Source organism: Nannospalax galili, unplaced genomic scaffold (genome assembly GCF_000622305.1).
Source record: "Nannospalax galili isolate Female #2095 unplaced genomic scaffold, S.galili_v1.0 scaffold75, whole genome shotgun sequence".
Lineage (NCBI taxonomy): Eukaryota > Metazoa > Chordata > Mammalia > Rodentia > Spalacidae > Nannospalax > Nannospalax galili.
Genome location: NW_008339433.1, coordinates 5,441,651 through 5,451,526, shown reverse-complemented (window position 1 = coordinate 5,451,526; position 9,876 = coordinate 5,441,651). Strand labels below are relative to the sequence as shown.

Genomic DNA, 9,876 nt, shown 5'->3' with positions numbered 1-9,876 from the left:
CTCCTTTGCTGTCTTGACCTTTGGGTCTGATTATTTCTGCTCAACTCTGCATGTAGATACACGAGACATTTAAAGTTGTTCCCAGAACTGTAATACAAGGTTGATTTGACCTCAAGTTACTGTATCTCTCTCCTCCCTTTCAATAATGAGCACACCAAGATAAAAGTAATTAAGACAGCATCCTGTTCTGGGACACTGGCACAGACTCTGGAGATGTTCAGTCATCAATTCTTTCCTGCCCATCGCCCCCTTCTCCTCCCTATAAAGCCCTTTGGCAAATTTGAGTTCCCTAACATGTTTTTGTGTTGTTGACCTTCTCATCTTCTTTTCTACACAAATCTTTTTCCTTGCCCCAACCTCTTGGTTCATTAACTTGGGTTTGGTAACTCACTGATAGTGAAATCTGAGACAAAACCTAGTGAGACATTGATGGCAAAGAAACAAATACAGGGGCTGGAGAGATCGCTAGGCAAATAAGAGCATGGGCTGTTCTTACAGAACACCCACATTTGGTTTCCAGCACCTACGTGGCAGCTAACAACTGTCTGTAACTCCAGTTCCATGGGATCCAACACTTTCTTGTGGCCTCCATGGGCATTGTGTGATATGGATGCACTTAAATACACGCAGACAAAACACCCATACACATAAAAATGTAAATAAATCTTTAAAAAGATACAAATATAATTAGCCAGGGATGATGATACAAGCCTGAAATCTCAGCACTCAGGAGGCTGACAGAAGAGGATAGGCCGGCCTGTGACCCAGTGAGATTCCATCTCAAAAAGAGAAATAAAATTAATCTACAGGCCAATGAAGTAAAAATTCTACAGGACTTATAATAAAGGAAACATAGGTAGGAGCAAACTACTTGACATAATATTGAAAGTAAGATGGTGATGTGAAAATATTTTAAAGAAAAACTCAAGTCAAAAAACAAAAGTGAGGATTCAGTGGGTAAAGAAACCTGCCACCAAGCTTGATCGCCTGAGTTACATCCCTGGGACCCATATGTTGGAAGGAGAGAACTGACTCCTGCAAGTTGTCCTCTAACCTCCACACATCAAGAACCATGGCACATGTATGCATAAACACACATACAATAATTAGACAAATATAATTAATTGATTAAAAACAAAACTGAATCAAAATTTTACATTTTATACATTCAAGACCTCAGGAAGTTTTGTATTCAATAGCTCTTTCTGAAGATTTTACTAGGGGCCAATTTTCATGTAACCAGAAGATAGTTGGAAACCTGGCAAAAAAAGTAGATATTGAGAGTTGAATAGGTCTCATTGTAAATCTACCACATTCTTTAACCATACACCAAAAAAGAAAGAAGAAAACCCAGTTAAGAGTTGAAAAAAGGGGCTCGAGAGCTGGCTCAATAGTTAAGAGCACTGCTTGTTCTTCCAGAGGACTTGGGTTTGATTCCCAGCATGGTGACTAACAATCACCTGTAACTCCAGTTCCAGGGGATCCAATGCCCTCTTCTGGCCTCCAAGGGCATTGCATGCGTGGGTGCACTTAACACAGATGCTGGCAAGACAGTCATACACATAAAATAAAAATACTTTTTTTAGAAATTAAAAAAAAGAGAGTTGAAGAATGTAGAAACTGGGCTTAGGTGGTACAGGCCTATAATAATCCAAGCTACTGGGGAGCCTGAGGAGGAAGGATCCCAAATTCAAGAACTGCCTGTGCTACAGAGTCAGTTTACAGCCACCCGGCATACATTAAGACTCAACCTCAGAATAAAAAGATGCCAGGCATGGTGGCTCACATCTTTAATCCCAACACTCAGGAGGTAGAGGCAGATGGACCTATGTGAGTTCAAGGCCAGCCTGGTCTACATAGTGAGTCCCAAGCCAGCCATGGCTATATATATTGAGGCTTGTCTCAAAAAATGAAATAAAGGGGGGCTGGAGAGATAGCTCAACTGTTAAGAGCACTGACTGCTTTTTCAGAGGATCCAGGTTCAATTCCCAGCATCCACATGGAGGCTGACAACCATCTGTAACTCCAGTTTCAAGGGATCTGACGCCCTCTTCTGGCCTCCACATAATTGCACAACACAGGTGCACTTATATCTGCGCAGGCAAAACCTAAATAAAATACACCTAAAATAAAAAAGAAATAAATTGGCGGTGATGGCTTCGGGGCTAGGCGGCTGAGCTGCGCTTGAGTGGACCCAACTCCCGGGGTCTCCGATGACGCTCACACACAGTCTGCGCCATGGCCACCTCCGCCGCCTCCTCGGCGCATTTCGAGAAGCTGCACAAGATCTTCCGCGGCCTCCTAGAAGACCTACGAGGAGTGCCCGAGCGGCTGCTGGGGACAGCGGGGACCGAAGAGAAGAAGTTGGTCAGAGACTTTGATGAAAAACAAGAAGCAAACGAAACGCTGGCAGAGATGAAGAACTACGGTATGCACCCTTATCTTTCCGTAACCCTATGATGACTAAGCTTCAAAACTACCAGAAGGACCTTGCCAAACTCCACCTGTGAGAAGTACACCTTTGACAGCCACAACTGCAGGCCGAGGAGACCTGAAGTATGGCACATATGCCTTAGAGAATGAGCATATGAATCGGCTACAGTCTCAAAGGACATTGCTTCTACAAGGCACTGAAAGCCTGAACCGGGCCACCCAAAGCATTGAGCGTTCTCATCGGATTGCCACAGAAACTGACCAGATTGGTTCAGAAATCATAGAAGAGCTGGGGGAGCAACAAGAACAGTTGAAAAGTACCAAGAGTAGACTGGTAAACACAAATGAAAACTTGAGCAAAAGTCGAAAGATTCTCCGCTCAATGTCTAGAAAAGTGATAACCAACAAGCTGCTGCTTTTCATCCTCATCTTACTGGAGCTGGCCATCCTGGTCGGTCTGGTGTATTACAAATTCTTTCGAGGCCATTGAACTTCTTGTAGAGAAGGGATTGTGGACCAGAATCTTGGCTCTGTGACTGAGTGGTGTTAGGGATATAAAACTGCTGCTGTGGGCTAACAGTTCAAGAATGCATTGTATAGCCAGACTGTGGGAGGGAGGGCGATGGAAAACCACACATATGTGAAGGAACAGAAAGACCAGTATGATATACCAAGGTAATAAATGCTGTTTATGACTTCTTCAAAAAAAAAAAGAAAAGAAAAGAAATAAATTGGTTTAAAAGAATAAATAAAATAAAAAGGTTTTAAAAAGGCCTGGGGATGGAGGTTAAGGGTAGATGACTGCCTAATATAAGTAAGTTCTTGGATACCAGCCTGGAGATGTAACTCAGTTGGTAGAGTACTTGCCTTCCGTGCATGAGGCCCTAGATTAAATACCCAGCACTGCATAAACTGGGCATGTTGATGCACCCCCTGTAATCCCAGCACTCAGGAAGTAGAGACAAGGAGCTCAGAGGCTCAGAAGTTCAAGGTCATCTTCTGCTACATAATTTGAGGCCAACCTGGTGATACCTAAGACTTGAAGAATGTAAAGAACACAGACCCTACAAACATCTGAGAATGGGAGCAAAGAAGAAATGTAGGATAAGTTTGATGACTGTGACAAAGATGAGAGTCACAGGATGTCATGTAATGTAGCAAAGCACAAGGTTAGAGCTATAGCTCAGGGATAGAGTGTATGTATGGGGCTCTGGTTTCATTCCCAATACTACTAAAAATGTTCCCCAAACCAACAAACCAAATAGTAGGAACTTAGATAAGGAATATAAGAGCTAACACCCTTAACTATTCCAGTGTGGATCACATCAGCTGTCCTAGTTAGTGGTTTCCCTTAACCCCCATGTGCCCTGACCCGGTCTTATCTTTTACCCATTTTATGTGTGTCTTATCAAATGCTAAGCCCTAAATAGGATATCTATATCAACACACACACACACACACACACACACACACACACACACACACACTGCCACCAGCCCCAGGCCACTCCTTATATAATACATATTAATTCTGTTTGTTGGAATCTAATGGAGTAGGTCACATTCTCAACCCACACAAAAATACTGCCCTTCCTGCTGAACCAGCTGTCCTTCTTTCAGGCAGGGAATCCAGGGCCTCCTCAGCTCGCCAAAGCTCTCCTAGGACAGCTTTATTTACACAACAAATTCGTTGGTAGGGGCGGCAACCCTGTCTTCTGTCAGAGACTGATATTGAAAGATTTTTCTTTGTTCTAGTAGATAGTTCAATTTAAATATTTTTGTAATAATATTCTAAATGGTAGCGTCTGCTTTTAATGTTTTCTTCACCATAGAACACACAGGAGAAAAAAAGTACAAAATGTGATACTGGCTTTTTATTTGAATCCTGTTTTTGTTTTTTATTTTTGATCATGTTAGGACAATATCAGGCTGTCCCTGCTTAACTAAAAAAAAATAGTACTAACCAAGCCTGGTGGCCCATGCCTGGAATTCCAGCACTTGGGAGGTCGAGGCAGGAGCGCAAGGGCAGACTGGTCTACACAGTGAGTTCCTGGCCAGTCAACACTACATAGCAAGATCCCACCTTTAAAAAATGGTATTGTAAATAAGCATTAAATTCTTCCAGATGTCTTTCTGGGCAAATATTAAGAAGATCCTAAGGGGGACAGTAAGAAGGCTCAGTGGGTAAAAGCTTGCTGCTATGCCTGACACTGAGTTCTGTTTCTGGAACCTATGTGGTAGAACAAGAGAACTGACACCCTTGAGTTGTCCTGCACACAAACACACACACACACACACACGCACGCACACGCTAACATCATATAATGGTGCGCATGCACACATACAAAGCAATAATAATAATAATAAATAAATAAAATATCAAATAATAATAATTAAATTAAATTTAAAAATTAACTCGATAGATATTATAAGAAACTAGGTGTATAAGTCTGTGATGTGCCTGTGTTTGATCCCTAATACCTAAATACATAAATAAATAAAATTAATGTATTACTTCATACTGAATGATCACATTTCATGTGTGAATTCCACTTGATCCTGAATGAAGAATTACTTCATTCTCTTTGTTAAATAGGTTTTTAGGGTTTTGCCACAATTTTTTTGAGACAGTGTCTCATATACCCTGGAGTGGCCTCAAACTTCTGTATCCCAGAATAAATTTAAGTTTCTTAAACTTTTGCCTCTACCTGTGGAGTATATTCTACTACATCCAGCTTGTACCGATATTTTTAAGGAGTATTGCAACAACTCTGCTTTAAACTATCCCTCCCACCATTTTTTTGAATGAATTTTTTCTACTTAATCATGTCTGTGAAGACTAGAGCTCAAGCCTGGTGTGGTGATGCACACTTTTAACAACAGCACTTGGGGGGAGGGCAGTGGCAGGACTATCACCAAAAATTCAAACTTCAGCACCAGTGTAGTCTATATAATGAGTTCCAGACCATCCTGGGTTACATATCAAGACCCTATCTCAAAACAAACAAACGGGGTTGGAGCAATGGCTCAGCATTTAAGAGGACTGGCTGCTCTTCCAGAGGATCTGGGTTTGGTTCCCAGCACCCACATGTGGTTAACAACTGTCTGTAACTCCAGTTCTAGGGGATTTTACACCCTCTTCTGGCCTCCATGGGCTTTGCAAGACATGAGTGCAGTTACATACATGCAGGCAATACACTCATACACATAAAATAAAAAATAAGAACAACAAAAAAGCAGAAGAAAACACCTATAAGCACCATAGCCTAACACAGCAAGCATCAGACCCACCCAATCCAAGTATCTTACATACACTATCTCCTAAGATAGCATGTGGAACCGTCACATGGACTCCTGCCCTTAACCACAGTAGCCAGCAAGCTAGAAAATGCCATCTTCCCAGTTCAGGATCCTTATCCAGACCTAGACAATCTCAGCTTACTAGGCAGGCAATCCACCCAACACAAAGTCAAATCATCCAAGGTCCAGAAACTTAACACAGTTCAGGACACAGGAAGGGTGATAGATCAACGTGAGAAACTGCAAAGGTGCACCTGGCATGGTGGTGGTGCATGGCTGGAATCCTGGCACTTGGGAAATGGAGACAGGAAGATTAGGAGCTCAAAGCCCAGGAAGCTACAGGGTAACTATGAGGCTAGCTTGGACTACATGAGAAAAAAAAAAGTAGTATCAGGTTGGAGAGATGGCTCAGCAGTTAAGAACACTGGCTGTTCTTGCAGAAGATTAGGGTTCAAATCCCAGCACCCACATGGAGGCTAACAACCATCCTAGCACTGGTTCCAGGGGCTCCAGCGCCCTCTTCTGTCCTCAGAGGCACTGCACAACATGGGTATACTTACATGCAGGCATAATACTCATACACATAAAATTAAAAAATAAATATATTTTTAAAGCAGTACCCTTCAGGTCAGATCATCTTTCCACTCTTTGCCCACACAATGATTTTCTTGTCTCCTTCCTTCATTTCTCCCTTCTTCACTTCTTTCCTGCCTCTTCTTCTTTTCCTATCTTCTTTCCTTTGTCTCCTCCTTCTACTCTGTTTAAATTGAGCCAAGCCTTTAAAATCAGAATACTTTGCTACTACAAACACAATCTGGATTTTTTTTCAGTGCCTCCTAAAAGTTGGAAAGTACGGCAGTGCTAAACTGCTTCCCTCTACAGCTAGATCACAATAGCAGCTGCCTTCCCTTCACAATTCAGGCCCAGTGTTGGCCACCATTTGTCACTGTGCTTATACTGTTTGTTTTCCTCTCATATTACACCATTTTCTGAACCTATGCTTCCATGAGCAGTGTTTTAGGAAAAATGAGAGAGAGTTGTTTTTTTTTTTCTCTTTTATTGATTTTGAGACAGGGTCTCAGGTATCCCAGGCTGGGCTCAAACTTGCTGTGTAGTCAATAATGACCTTGTACTTGTGATCCTCCTGCCTCCCGAGTGCTGAGATTATATACCAGAATGCTCAGTTTATGCAGTACTGGAGCTAGAACCCAGGGTTTTGAGCATACTAGGCAAGCAATGTGCCAACTGAGATGCATTTCCCAGTCCTAGAGCTGATTTCTTTATACAAATAATATTCATCCACATTCAAGTGAGTAAACACCCAGCCTGTGTATCCATTCATTTAATTACGGGCATCTGCGTTCATGATTTCCACTACTCAGCAAATAAAAGATAGTCCCTCTATGAACATAACAATGTGTAGCCAGAGAGGTGTGGGCCTAATCCTATACCTATGCTCATTGAAAACAAATCAAAATCCCTCCAAATGGTGGTCATATGGATATATCCAATCCATTGCCCTGCAGGCTCCAAAACAGGATCTTCATAGAACACATGCTATGGTTTGTTATAGTTTTAAGTGTGTCCATAAAGGATCATGTGTTGGAATTTTGATCCTTGGTGTAGCAGTATTGTTACTGAGGGTCTCATTCCGGATCGAATGTCTCTGGGTCTCATTCAAAGAACTGAAGAAGCTCACTCAAATAGCAAAGTATCGAGGGATTTTATTCAAAAGCAAACCGAAAGTACAGAAGAAATACACTGCAAGGGAGTAGCAGTGTCTGAGTGAGATTTTCTCACGATCTGGTCACTATCTGGGATTTCCTTTTGTGTGTTCAGGAGGAGTTGCTGGTTGCTAGGAGTGGGGTATAAATGGTGTTCTGTTATGCTTGATAGATTTGGGTTATGTAACCCTTTGTTCACTGTGCATGTCCATCCCCAAACTGCATCTGATTTTCATCATATGCATGTCCAATCATGCATAGACAAAAAATGGTAAATAGAGTAGTTTTCCTTATAAGTTCATTCATAGGACAGTTTTCCATATTGTGCATGCATACAAAACCAGTCCAGGCTGGATTGGTCTATTGCCTCTAGTTACAGAGCATGTTTAGGAACAAAAGGGGGACTTCTAAGGGGCTGCTATGGAGATTTGATAGATAGATAGATAGATAGATAGATAGATAGATAGATAGATAGATAGATGATAGATAGATAGATAGATAGATAGATAGATAGATAGATAGATAGATAGATGGAAGACATACCAGTTGCTTTGTTTAAGGTGGTATGTGTGTACAGCTTGATATAGGAGGGGGTCATGGATTGTTAACGCTTTGTGGGAAAGGGATGGGGTGCATAGAGCTCAAGCCAGCAAGGTACTGATTGGATATGCTATCCCTATGCTTGCCTGTCTCAATATTGAGAGGTAGTAGAACTTTTAAGAGGTGGAATTTAGCCAGGTTTCAGGACATATACCTGTAAATCCCAGTACTGGAGAGCCAGAGGCAGGAGGATAGCCACAAATTCAAGGACAGCAGGATAGTCATGTCTACAGAGCGAGACCCTATCTCAAAATTACAAAATGAAACAGAGGTGGGGCTTAGCAGCAGTAATTGGGCTGTGGCACCACTGCCCTCAGAAGGGGCTGATGCTTGTTGTGCATTGATTCTTGTGAGAATGGATGGCTTAAAAGGTGAGCTTGTTTTCCTCAGCTCTCTCTGGCTTCCTGTCTCACTATATAACTGCTCCCTCTTCTATACTCATGCCATGCCATCTGCCATGTTGTGACATGGCCAGGAAGACCTTACCAGAGCTGAGCAGATGCTGGTACTATGCTCTTGGACTTCTGAAGCTTGGAGCTAGATAAGCCTCTTTCCTGTATAAAGTTATCAGCTCTGGGCATTTATTAAAGCAATAGAGAAAGGTCAGATACACTTGGACACATAAGAATGACAGTACTTTGACAAATCAGAAGATAGTACAGTGATGGTTAATCTTGGTTGTCAACCTGACAAGATTTAGAATCACCATGGAAACAAGTCTCTGGGTTTGTCTGTGAGAGATTATGTAGGTTAGATTAATTGAGGTCTAATTTTTATTTATCCTTTAAATTTTTTAAGGTCTATTGAGTCTAATCTGTTTCCCAAGTGCTCTGTTATTTTTTAAAGATTTGTTTTTATTTTTATGTATGTGTATGTGTCTTTGTGTATATGTGTACATGGGTACAGGTGCCTGTGGGGGCCAGTTGAGGGTATTGGATCCCCCAGAGCTGAAGTTACAGACAGTTGTAATCCAACTGATGTGGATGCTGGGAATCAAACTTGGGTCCTCTGGAAGAGCAGCAAGCACTCTTAACTGCTGAACCATCTCACCAGCCCCAAGCTACAGGCTTTATTTAGATGGCTGTTTCACACAAAAGTAAGTGGCAACATGAGACTAGGCTGTAATGTAAATTAAATAATAAGCTACGCCTTAGGGAGGCTGAGTGGTAATATGCATATGCACCCTGTTCTGGACATTTGTTCTATCATGTGCTACACTTAGAGCTATAGTTTGCAAGGTCTCTGGTCTATGCAGGGGCCATCTTTTATAGGCAATCTTTGAATATGGTGATAGCTGGTATATAAATCAAGCTAAACTTGTTTAAGCTGATTTTTTTTCTTTTTTTAATCACAGTGACTTGAAATTCCAAAGGTCTGACTGAAACTGTAACTCAGTTGATAGACTGCTTGTGTAGTATGCATGAAGCCCTGAGTTCAATCTCCAGCACTACACAAAACCAGGCATGGTGACTCATGCCTATAATCCCAGCATTCAGGAGAGGGAAGCAAAAGTATCAAGAGTTCAAGGTCCTTCTCTGCTACATAGCAAGTTCAAGGTCAGCCTGTGATGCATGAGGCCCTATCTCAAAAACAAATAGGGCTAGCAAGATGGCTCAGCAGTTAAGAGCAATTAAGAGAAAACAATGCTCTTCCATAGGACCTGAGCTCATTTCCCAGTAACCGTGTCAGGCAACTCTCAATCACCTGTAACTCCAGCTCCTAGGGGGATCTGATGCCTCTGACTTTTGTGGGTACCTACGCTCATGTGCACATACCCACTGTATTGGATAATTTTAGTTGTCAACTTGACACAACTGGGT

General features: G+C 41.9%; 1 pseudogene; it reads left to right on the top strand.

Annotated features, from left to right (window-relative positions):
* Nucleotides 1-2,238: 2,238 nt before the first annotated feature.
* Nucleotides 2,239-2,960, top strand: LOC103734886 (annotated as a pseudogene).
* Nucleotides 2,961-9,876: the final 6,916 nt, after the last annotated feature.